Source organism: Saccopteryx bilineata, chromosome X (genome assembly GCF_036850765.1).
Source record: "Saccopteryx bilineata isolate mSacBil1 chromosome X, mSacBil1_pri_phased_curated, whole genome shotgun sequence".
NCBI lineage: Eukaryota > Metazoa > Chordata > Mammalia > Chiroptera > Emballonuridae > Saccopteryx > Saccopteryx bilineata.
Genome location: NC_089502.1, coordinates 139,696,703 through 139,707,906, shown reverse-complemented (window position 1 = coordinate 139,707,906; position 11,204 = coordinate 139,696,703).

The following is an 11,204-nucleotide window of genomic DNA, read 5'->3' as shown; positions in this document are numbered from 1 at the left end:
CAGCACTGGGACATGAACTGTTCCTAGCGCAGGCCCACGAGGTGCCTTCAGGACCTGCTTCTCTGTCTCCCCGTGGCCCCTATGGCCTCTCCCTCAGGGAACCTCTGCTTACTTCTGTCTGCTCCATTATTCTCCATGTCTGAACTGGCCAATGTTCCCCGCAGTTTCCCATCCAGATTTCACCAGGAGCTAGTCCCATCGGCTCAGCTCCTTCCCCCTGCCCTATGAGACAAAGTCCTACACCAGGTTGCAACTGGGGACTCCAACCTGTGGGGACTCTCTACTCCATCCTTGGGCCACTCGGCTGCTAAAGATAGCAATCCCTGTGGTAAGAAGAGGCTGTCAACGATTCTCCATCAGGGCGCTGTGTCTGGGGTGTGCCCAGCTAGTAGGGGGCCCTGCATTTTGCTAGTTAGTACATCTGAGGTGTCTGACAGAGACCCAATATATGTCCTGTTAGTCTTTGCTCTATCTTAATTGCTTATTCTTGATGCATGCCATTTTATCTTTCGATGTGGTGTGGTTGTTCAACGTGACTAAAGGCACAAAAACAGAGCCTGGAACTTTCATTGGCTAGTTTCAGAGGCTACATGATGGGACCATGGTGGCTTCTCTGAGAGCTAATTCCTTCACAGAACTTTCCAAGATGTTACCAGGCAGCCTTTAAAATACTTTATATATAATAACTTCATACATAATAATGTTCATAACAATCTTCTTGAGGTGGACACCATTAATATCCCCATCTTTTTTTAGATTTTATTTATTCATTTTTTAGAGGGGGGGAGGAGCAGGAAGCATCAACTCCCATATGTGCCTTCACCAGGCAAGCCAGGGGTTTTGAACCGGCGACCTCAGCGTTTCAGGTCGATGCTTTGTCCACTGCGCCACCACAGGCCGGGCAATATCCCCATCTTATAGCTAAGGGAAGTGAAGCACAGAAAGATCAAGTAACCTGCTCACACATGTGCAGTAATAAGTGGATGAGAAAGTATTTGTAAGGGAACACCTTAGGAAAGACCTTGAAAAAGTAAGGACATGTGAACTGCATTTGGTAAAACACAGACAGACACTGAAGTTTCTGAGAACATAATGATTCAACAGAGGGAGGAAGGGACAGAGGCCCTTAAGGTCAGGGCTGGGGCTCCGCGAGGAGCTCGCGCAGAAAGCCAGGTTTGGGGGAGAGGTTCTGAACTGCGCAGTGGCAGAGGTGGTGAGACAAGGAGCAGGGAGTCAGGATCTCAGAGTCCTGCAGGACTGCCAGAGTAATGAGAGCAGCCGAACAGTTCCGGTTCCTGATGGCTCTTGCTGCCTCTTGACACACGGCTGTCAGGCCAACTTTCTGTCCCAATCACTGTTCCCCTCAGGAACCCTGATGGTCCTGTCTGGCCCTCTCCCTGGGCACGGAAGCTCTCAAGGGCTTTCTCCACTCCTGCCCCAAGTCTGACCTCCTGCTGATGAAAAGTGCCCCAAGGTCCTTGTTCCCCATTGAACCTTGCCTTTCGGGCGCTCAGTCACCCTTCCAGCCAGGCCTCAAGACAAGCGATCTTCTGAAATCAGTATCTTTACATGTGTGGTCCTTAGATCATCTGCATTAGAATCAAATGTAGTGTAGTACTGGTAAAAAAAAAAAAAAGGCTGGATCTTCAAATGACTGAGACATACTGGCTAACAGTGTGGCTTGCGGGTAAAAATATATATTTTTAGCAAGTATTCTAGATCAAACATAGATTACTCACTCGTGGGGTGCTCCCACCTCAACAAAAGCTAAAATTTAAACCTCTGCCTGCTTCCCGACAGAAGCTATTCTGAGTTTATCATGATGTAGCTGATATTTAAAATCAGGCTGTTCACAAAGTGTTCTTTTTAAATTATGTATAAGGTATCTCTGGAAGTAAATGTTGACGAACCTTTGAGGAATCAGTGGAAACGCCACCTGGTGGTCACATAGAGGAATGGCTTATTTTCAAGAGAATGAGAGGTGACTTGGTAAAAGTGGGGGAGGTTTAACTAGCGCCTTGGTATCTTAAGGGCTTGGCGATCACAGCCTCGCTTTTTATCTGGTATGCTCTGACTTTTTCCTGTATCAGCAGAGTTCTGACACACAGCTGTGCAGTGTACTTACACTTTCAGGCAGGAATGATTTTAATTAGATGATCTAGCCCAGAAAACTTGTTTTGTAAAGGGCCAGATAATAAATATTTTAGGTTTTGTGGGCCATCTGATCTCTGCTGAAATTACTCAGCTCCGCTGTTGTAGGGCGAGAGCAGCCACAGACAACATGTATACAAACTGGCGTGGTGCGTTCCAATAAATCTTTGTTGACGGGCACTGGAATTTGAAATTCATGTCATTTTCACATGTCACAAAATATTTTTCATGTTTTTTAACCATTTAAAAATTCCACAACCACTCTCAGCTCACAGGCCTTGCAAAACCAGGCCAGTGGTCAGGACTGCTGGATACAGGACCATCGGACCACAGTTTGCTGACTCCTGATCTGGTCTACAAATTTCCCTATCTGTTGCCTTCCGTGGGGATGACTGCGAGGGATACCTGCTGCATATTTGTGTTGAGGGTCTTTCCTTTGTGTCTCCACACATTAAAGAAATGTGGGACAGTAGGACTAATGTCCATGTTATCTGGAAACTTGGAACCCTGCAGAGCTTTGACAAAGACAACCAGGAAAAGCTTACAGCAGGCTGATTAAAGGACCCGCTATAGATGATTTCTTCTAAACATGAGCTCCCAGAAAAAAATTTACAGGATATGTGAGGAAATCAAATGCCATGAGAAGTGACAATGAAAGCTACATAACAGATGAATCTGATTTGATCATTAAAATAAAGGACTGAGTAATGAGTTGAACAGCGGAGCAGACACAGCTGAATAGAAGATTGTGAATTAAATTAAGAGAGATCTATACAACCATTATGGAAGAAAGTATAATGTTATTCAATAAATTAAGAATAGAACTACCATATGACCCAGCAATCCCTCTACTGGGTATCTACCCCCAAAACTCGAAAACATTGGTAAATAAAGACACATGCACCCTTGTGTTCATCGCAGCATTATTCACAGTGGCTAAGACATGGAAACAACTAAAGTGTCCCTTGATAGAGGACTAGATAAAGAAGATGTTGTAATATGTACAATAGAATACTACTCAGCCATAAGAAATGATGACATAGTACCATTTATGACAACATGGATGGACCTTGAGAACATTATACTAAGTGAAATAAGTAAATCAGAGAAAGAGCTAAGAACTATATTTCACACATAGGTGGGATATAAAACTGAGACTCATGGACACAGATAAAAGTGAAGTGCTTACCAGGGAGACAGGGGCAGGAGGAGGGGAGCAAAGAGGGACAAATATAAGGTGACAGAAAATGATTTGACTTCGGGTGATGGGCATACAATATAATCAACAGTTCAAATGTTATAGATATGTTTATCTGAAACCTGTGTACTCTTATTGATCAATGACACCCTGTTAAAGTTAATTTTCTAAATAAAATTTAAAAATTAAAAAAAGAGAGATAGAGAGATCTAAAGAGAAGAGCAAATCAGTGCAGAAGAGTAAAGATAAGAAAATTGCTAAATAGAAGCTAAGAAACAAAACATGAACTGGTGAAAGCTCCAATATACAGTTCATAGGACTCACAGCCGGAAGGATGGACAGAAAGGAAGAGAGGCAATGATTACAGGGATAATGGCTGAAACATTTCCAGGAAATATCCTTGCAGACATGTGGAAAGTTAATTTAAGTGTAGTGGGGGACTTGAAAACCTGGACTTTAGGACCAGAGAGATTTCGGGTTGAGCATGGTTCTATCTCCTGGGACCTGAAATCTTGAGCAGATAGCTTGTCTAGATTTTCGCATCTGCCGATGTATCTTCCACAGAAAGCTCGTGACAACTGTTTCAGTTACCGCGCTGTCACGGGGAAGCACGCGGAAGCTCTCGGCTGGATGCAGAATTGATTCCGGGACTGAGGCAGCACCTCGGACTCTCATCCGTCAATTCTTGAAGTGTCGATCTTTTCTCCCACGGTGGTCCTGTGTGACTCGTTTCTATTTGTCTTGATTTCCGCCTCGCTCTTTTGAGGGAGAGGGCACATTTTGTTTGCTTTTTACTTTCCCTGTCATCTCACACTGAGTCCTCATGGCCAGTTTCCCTGCTGAGAATGATCACTGCATCGTTATTGAGGTATTCCTCTTGGACTCTTCAATGCCGCTGGGATAGTTGGTGTGTCATACATACATAGAGTTCTCTTCACTTGTTATCCTCTTGACTCCAAGTTAGAGCCTTGTGGAACTTCTAAGAAACAGGTGTTTGCATGAATCCTGCTCTGGAGCGATCTGCCAACCAATTCATTTCAAGTAAATTGAGCAGAAGGCCTGAGAGAAAGAGGTCTGAGGAGGACACAAACCTCCCAGCAGAGGTTCTGCGCCTTTGTCCTCTTCTCACCTGTTTTCTTCTTCTCGGATTCCTGTTGTTCTTCTGCCTCTCCTCCTCGTTCCTGTGTCTAGTTTTAGATCACCATGTCATAGTTCAATGACGATGAATAAATACATCATTTCACAAATGATAGTGCTTTGGGATTTTTTCCCCCAGACAAGTGCTTCATAGAGAACATTCTAGAACTTTATGAAGTTTATTCTCCTGTGCGCACTTCAGGGTACAATGGTGCAGAATACAGTTTCTCTGAGAAACTGGCATTTGCTCCTGCAAAACTCGGTCAGGGGCTGTCCCAGGCACTAGGGTTGTTAGGAGCATCCCTGGCCTCTTCCCATTAGATGCCAGCTGTTCTTCTCCCAAGAACTGACAACCCAAAGTGGACCCAAGCATTGCCAAATATTTCCTTTGGATGAGGGAGTGAAGCCGTCCCCAGTTGAGAACCACTGATTTAAAAAAATATGCATTGCTCATTTACCTAGGTTTATAGTGTTTATAATTAGCTAAAAATGAAGAAACATCTACTGCAACACCTATACTGCTGCTGGATATTTTTATTCTTGTCATAACTGCTTTCACATCGTTTCAAGTGTTCTTAACACTAAAACTAATATGTAGCTTTATAATGTTAAGAGATTGTTATATAAAATTCATGTCACCATCTGACCAGGTGCTGGCGCAGTGGATAGAGAGTCAGCATGGGACACTGAGGACCCAGGTTCGAAACCCCGAGGTCACCAGCTTGAGCACAGGCTCATCCGGCTTGAGCACAGGCTCACCAGCTTGAGCGCGGGGTTGCTGGCTTGAGCGTGGGATCATAGACATGACCCCATGGTCCCTGGCTTGAGCCCAAAGGTCACTGGCTTGAGCCCAAAGGTCAGTGACTTGAGCCCAAAGGTCGCTGGCTTGAGCACAAGGTTGCTGGCTTGGGCAAAGGGTCATTGGCTTGGCTGGAGCACACTCACCTCGGGTCAAGGCACATATGAGAAAGCAATCAATGACCAACTAAGATGCCTCAACTATGAGTTGATGCTTCTCATCTCTCTCCCTTCCTGTCTGTCTGTCACTGTCTGTCCACACCCTCTCTGTTGCTAAAATCAATAAAAACAAATAAGTAAATAAATAACTAATTCACATCACCATCACGCTTGGTGCTTGTGCATTTTGGAGCCACAGCAGCGACTTCCAGCCTTTTTCATCTCATGGCTAATAAACTGATTAGTAAAATTCTGTGGCACACCAAAATAATTTTTTTTTGCTAATCTGACATAAAAATAGGTATAATTTTGTTTCATTTAGACTGGACATCCATTGTTGTGTTGGTTGTTGTCATTTTGTTATTTGACAATCTAAGGGAAAGTGCCCCTGACTCAATAGGACAGTGTTGCGTGCTTTAAAATTTCTTGTGGCACACTCGTGTGCCCACCACACACAGGCACAGCAGTAACCAGTTCTGAGCCCCGGGCCTAACCGCCATTTCTCCAGTGTGCTCGTACTTGCACACCAACCTATGTCCTAGTCACAATGGCAACATCTGGACTTCCTTCCTTGCTCTTTGATTGTAACCCCATCTTCTATCTATTTTCCATCCTGTCTCATTCTCAACTCTTTGTTTTGTTCTCTAGCCAGTTTCTCCTTTTTCCCAGGGTTCCATCAAGAATCCCTGCTGTCTCGAGTTTAAGCGGCCCATTAGATGGAACAGTATCAAAGGTTTTCTGAAAATTGAGATTATCCATGTTGCATGCATTACCGTTTTCCAATGTGTCTGTAAGCTGCGCCAAAGTATACAAAGAGCCAGTGAAGTTAGATAGATAACATCATTGTGCATAAAACCTCCTCACTCTGTCTTCTTGAGGCCAAAACACCCATCTGAAAGGGAGAAAGATACTTGTCAAATATGTTTTGAATGCAGTCCAAATATTTGGATGCTTGGCATCATGTCGACAGCCATCTGGAAGGCTGATACATTTTTCTTCTAGATACTTTGGTGGTGTGTAGCCCGAGCTTCTGAGTTGTCTTGGAATACTCGCAAATGTGGCTGGTTCAGCATTAACTAATGTTTATTGAGCCCTTAGCAAACGTCACACATACAGTACGTATTTGATCCCCATGAGCATCTTATATGGTATGTGGGCTTTCCCCCCTATTTTACAAACAAGAGTGATGAATCTCAAAGACTGAGATCACAAACTAAGCGGCAGACTCAAATTTGAACCCAGGGGTTCTGGCTCCTACTTCAGTCTCTCTCCTCTACAACACAGGGGAAGAGCACAGTGTCCTGGGCTGAAGATACAAGTTTTAATTCTCATTAGGTAGCTCTCCATGGTTACTACTCAAAATGTGACCCTTGAACCAATAATGCCAGCAACATTTCTAGCATGGTTAGAAGTGCAGAATCAGGGACCCGCTGCCGACCTGCAGAATCAGAATTTGCATTTCAACAAGATCCTCAGTTGCTTGCTAAGTATATTAAGCTTTGAAAATTACTGCTCTTCAGCTCTAAAGATATGGAAACATGATCACCTAGCTGGTCACTGGACTGTGTCTCTTTGCAACACTAGTTTAACCAGCTACTTGGCCTCTTCTTGTTGCCACTGCCTACCTCCCACCATGGGCACTCTTATATCCTTCTGGGTGAGCATTCTGCCTCACATCCCAGGCTGGAAAAGACCAAGAGGTTTCAACTCCTTTGCCAACACCAATGAATCTTCAGTGGTTTGCCAGAGCTCCGTGTTGATAAGGATTCTGAGGCTCTCTATCTGGCGTAGGCTGGTAAGAGTCTGGTGTTTATTACGTCTGGGGGTGAAGAGAAGGATCTGTCTGGGCATCTAGAAGTACTAGAGACACAGAAAGCGACAAAATACTTACTGGATGATGGGACACTGTATAGGGCAATGGTTCTTAATCTGCTTTCTAGAATTGAATGGGCCCCATGGATGTTTGCTTCAGAGAAAGGACAGTTCATGTACAACTTCACATGCAATCTCAGGGGTTTAAGTACCCTCTAGGCATTCTTGAATGCCAGGTTAAGAACCCTCGATGTATAGTCTTCTAGGATAACTGTTCAGATGGGTCCTTATTCCATACCTCTCATCAAAACGCATTCTGATGAATCAAAGAATTTATCATTACAAAAGAAAGCATGCATTTTAAAAATAATCTTGAGGTGATAGGGATCTTTCTAAACATAAGACAAAAATGTCTAAACAGTGAAAGGAAAGACTAACGAATTCAACCACAGAAGAGTGTGTGTGTGTTCTGTGCAGAAGTAGGACAGTAAACAAAATTGAAAGGCAAATGACAAAATAAGGAAAATACTTGCAATTCTTATCAAAGATAAACTACTAATTTTTAAAAGATTTTATTTATTGATTTTACAGAGAGAGGAGGAGGCAGGGAACAAGAAGTAGGTGCTTCAGTATAGCTGTTCATTGGTTGCTTGTCGTATGTGCCTTGACCGGGCAAGCCCAGGGTTTCAAACCTGCGTCCTCAGCGTTCCCAGTCAGCACTCTAGCCACTGTGCCACCACAGGCCAGGGGAAGACAAAAGACTCATTTTGTTAATATTAAACACATTGATATTAATACTAAAGGATAAGTTCACAAAATTTGATATAAAATTGTTTTATTTAGTATCTGAAAAGATGCAAAGATGCTCAGTTTCATTCATAATACAAGAAATTCCATTTTCAAATATTAACTTGGAAAATAAGGAAAAGACCGAGCACAGTCTTGGTGATGGTACAGGAAGGGTGCCATGCATACACTGCGAGTGGGGGCGCAGCGCGGTGCGCAGCCTCCAGCCCGGTGCTTGTCAGGCTGCCAGGCGCACACAGATCACTTGGGGGTCTTCTGAAATGTACGCTCTGGTTCCATGAGTTGGGCGTGAGGCCCGAGGTTTTGCATTTCTAACCAGGTCCCAAGTGAGGCAGCCCTGTGGTTCACAGACTGCACGCTGTGTTAGAAGTTCTACTAATTGGGCAGTGCTTAATAAAACTTCGAATGCACACATCTCTTAAACCAATTATATCATTTCTAGGAATTTATCCAGCTTATATTCTTGCATATGTGAAAAATGGGGAGCGCACAAAGAGGGTGAGTAGAATAACAAAAGACGCTAAACAATAGAAACATGGTATCCTAAGTGCACTGCACAGTTTCCTCCCTTCTCTGTTCCTACTCTGTATCACAGGGGTTTAGAAGACGAGAAACTGCATTTACTAGATTCTTGTGCTGCTAGGCTTTGTGACATGATTTAGATCTCTTTGGTGGGCCATGTGTACAAAATTGAAAATCAGAACGAGGCACTTTCTGATGTTGTGGAGTCTGGAAAGGAAGGTGAGGCAGACACGAGCATTTGCAGCAGCTGCACTGTGTGCGCGAGTTTCCCACTCGCTCCATCCCTAAGAGGCTCAGTTGTGGTGACAGTACCGGTGGTGGCAGCTTCCTGACTTTGCAATCACAGCAGTTATGGTGTGACCTTTACACCATCAGTCCCTGGACTCAGCTCCTGACTCATTTCTAGAGTTTTCAGGTTCCTGGTTTGCTGTAGTGAACCCCTTTCTACTTGAAATGCCTAGAGTGGGTTTTTCAGTCGTTGCTGGCGATGGTTTGTTTTCTGCATGTAACTGTTACTAAAACCACATTCTACACCAGAATTGAGAACTGGAGTTAAATATCTAACCGGTTTGGTTTTCATGGCAGTGATAACTTCATCACTATACTGGCTTATATCATCCAGCATATAAATAACCATAACCAGCTGAAATACTCTTCAAAGGCAAAAGAAACTTGGGATGCTAAATGAAGAAAGAAATGGATAAATGCCAAGTACAGCCTCAAGATTAGTTGTCACATTGAGGAATATAATGCCTACATATACTTTGTTTTGTTATTTTTTTAAAGTGAGAGGAGGAGAGATAGACAGACTCCCACATGTGCCCCAACTGGGATCCACCCAGCAACCCCATCTGGGACGATGGTTGAATCAACCGGGCTATCCTCAGCACCTGGGGTTGACGTTTAGACCAGCTGAGCCACTGGCTGTGGGAGGGGAAGAGGGAGAGGAGGGGAGAGGGAGAGAAAGAGAAGCAGATGGCTGCTTCTCATGTGTGTCTTGACGGGGTTGAACCCAGGATGTCCATACTGGGCTGCCGCTCTATCCACAGAGCCAGCCAGCAGGGCCTTTTTGCCATTTTATGTATATAATTTTATATATTAACTAAATCCCTTTCTACTATTATTTTATTCCAAGATGTGTAAATAGTGATTATTTTTTATCATTTAGTCCTTTTATAGGGTATGAAAGTTCAATTGTGACTAATTACAAAGAGTATTAAAATCAACCAGAGATGGATTCTGCAACTGATGGAATTTGTTCTCTCTTTTATGGGAAAAGCGTGAATGTATTTTCACTTGCATTAGGTATAATTGCATTACATAAGGCATGAGGCATGACCATGGTATTGCACTTTAAGGACGAGTGGAAGGCTGAGTATTTATGCAGAATAGCCAAAGGGGTGTTAGGCAGCCAGCTTTTGATATCCATTTCTACTCCCTTTTCTATTTTATTTAGGCTTTGCTGTTAGTTGCTTTTTTACGACAAGAAAGGGAGTACAACTGGTGCCCACGCTGAAAGTGAGACGAGGGCCGCCCAGTTCTCTGACACAGTGCAGGAGGCAAACAGTGAGACGTACATTGGTGTGGGCGCGTGCTGGCCTCCCTCTCCCAGGGTCTCCTCTCCAACTCCATGGCTATGAGACAACAGTGACACTCTGTGGCCACAGTGACAGCAGCTTCTACAATTCCAGATCATGGCTTAGGTTCTGGAACTTGGAAATCAACAGTCCAGTGGCAACCCCATGACCTTCACTCGTTGGTTCCCCTTCAATCACTTCATTGTCATTTAAATTCTAGAAATAGAGTGAATTTCTACTTCCTGCATTACATTCCGACTGCTACTAGAGGGCTGGTTAAACAAATTATTGTACATCCATATGTACGGAGAGAGTATATCTACCAAAAAAAAAATGATGCAGTTCTCCATTTTCATATATGGAACAAGATACAGGATATATTATTTATTAAACAATTGCTGTAGTTCATTCAGGTTGCTATAACAAAATACCATAAACTAGGTAGGTTAAAAACAACAGAAAAATGTTTCTCACAGTCTGGAAGCTGGAAGTCTGAGATCAGGACACCAGTATGGCCACGTGAGGACCCTCTTCTGGGTCAGAGACTTCTCATTGTAACTTCATGTGCTAGAAGGGGTGAGGGATCTCTGTGGGGTGTCTTTTGCAAAGGCACTAACCTCACCTGACTGGTGGATAGAGCATTGACCTAGGACGCTGAGGATTCAGGTTCAAAATCCTGAGGCCACCGGCTTGATCACAGGCTCACCAGCTTGGGTGGAGTCGCCAGCTTGAGTGCAGGATCGATGACATGACCCCATGGCCGCTGGTTTGAGCCCTAGGTCACTGGCTTGAGTAAGGGATCACTGGCTCGGCTGGAGCCCCTGGGTCAAGGCACGTATGAGAAAGCAATCAATGAACAACTAAGATGCCGCAAGTTGATGCTTTTCATCTCTTTCCCTTCCTGTCTCTGTCTCTCTCTCTCTTTCTCTCTAAACAAAAAAACAAACAAACAAGATTTAAATCATTTGGGGGACTCCTGCATACTACTAAGACATTTATACCAATAAACTGCTGAGATTAAAATGCCTATATATTGCTTGCTA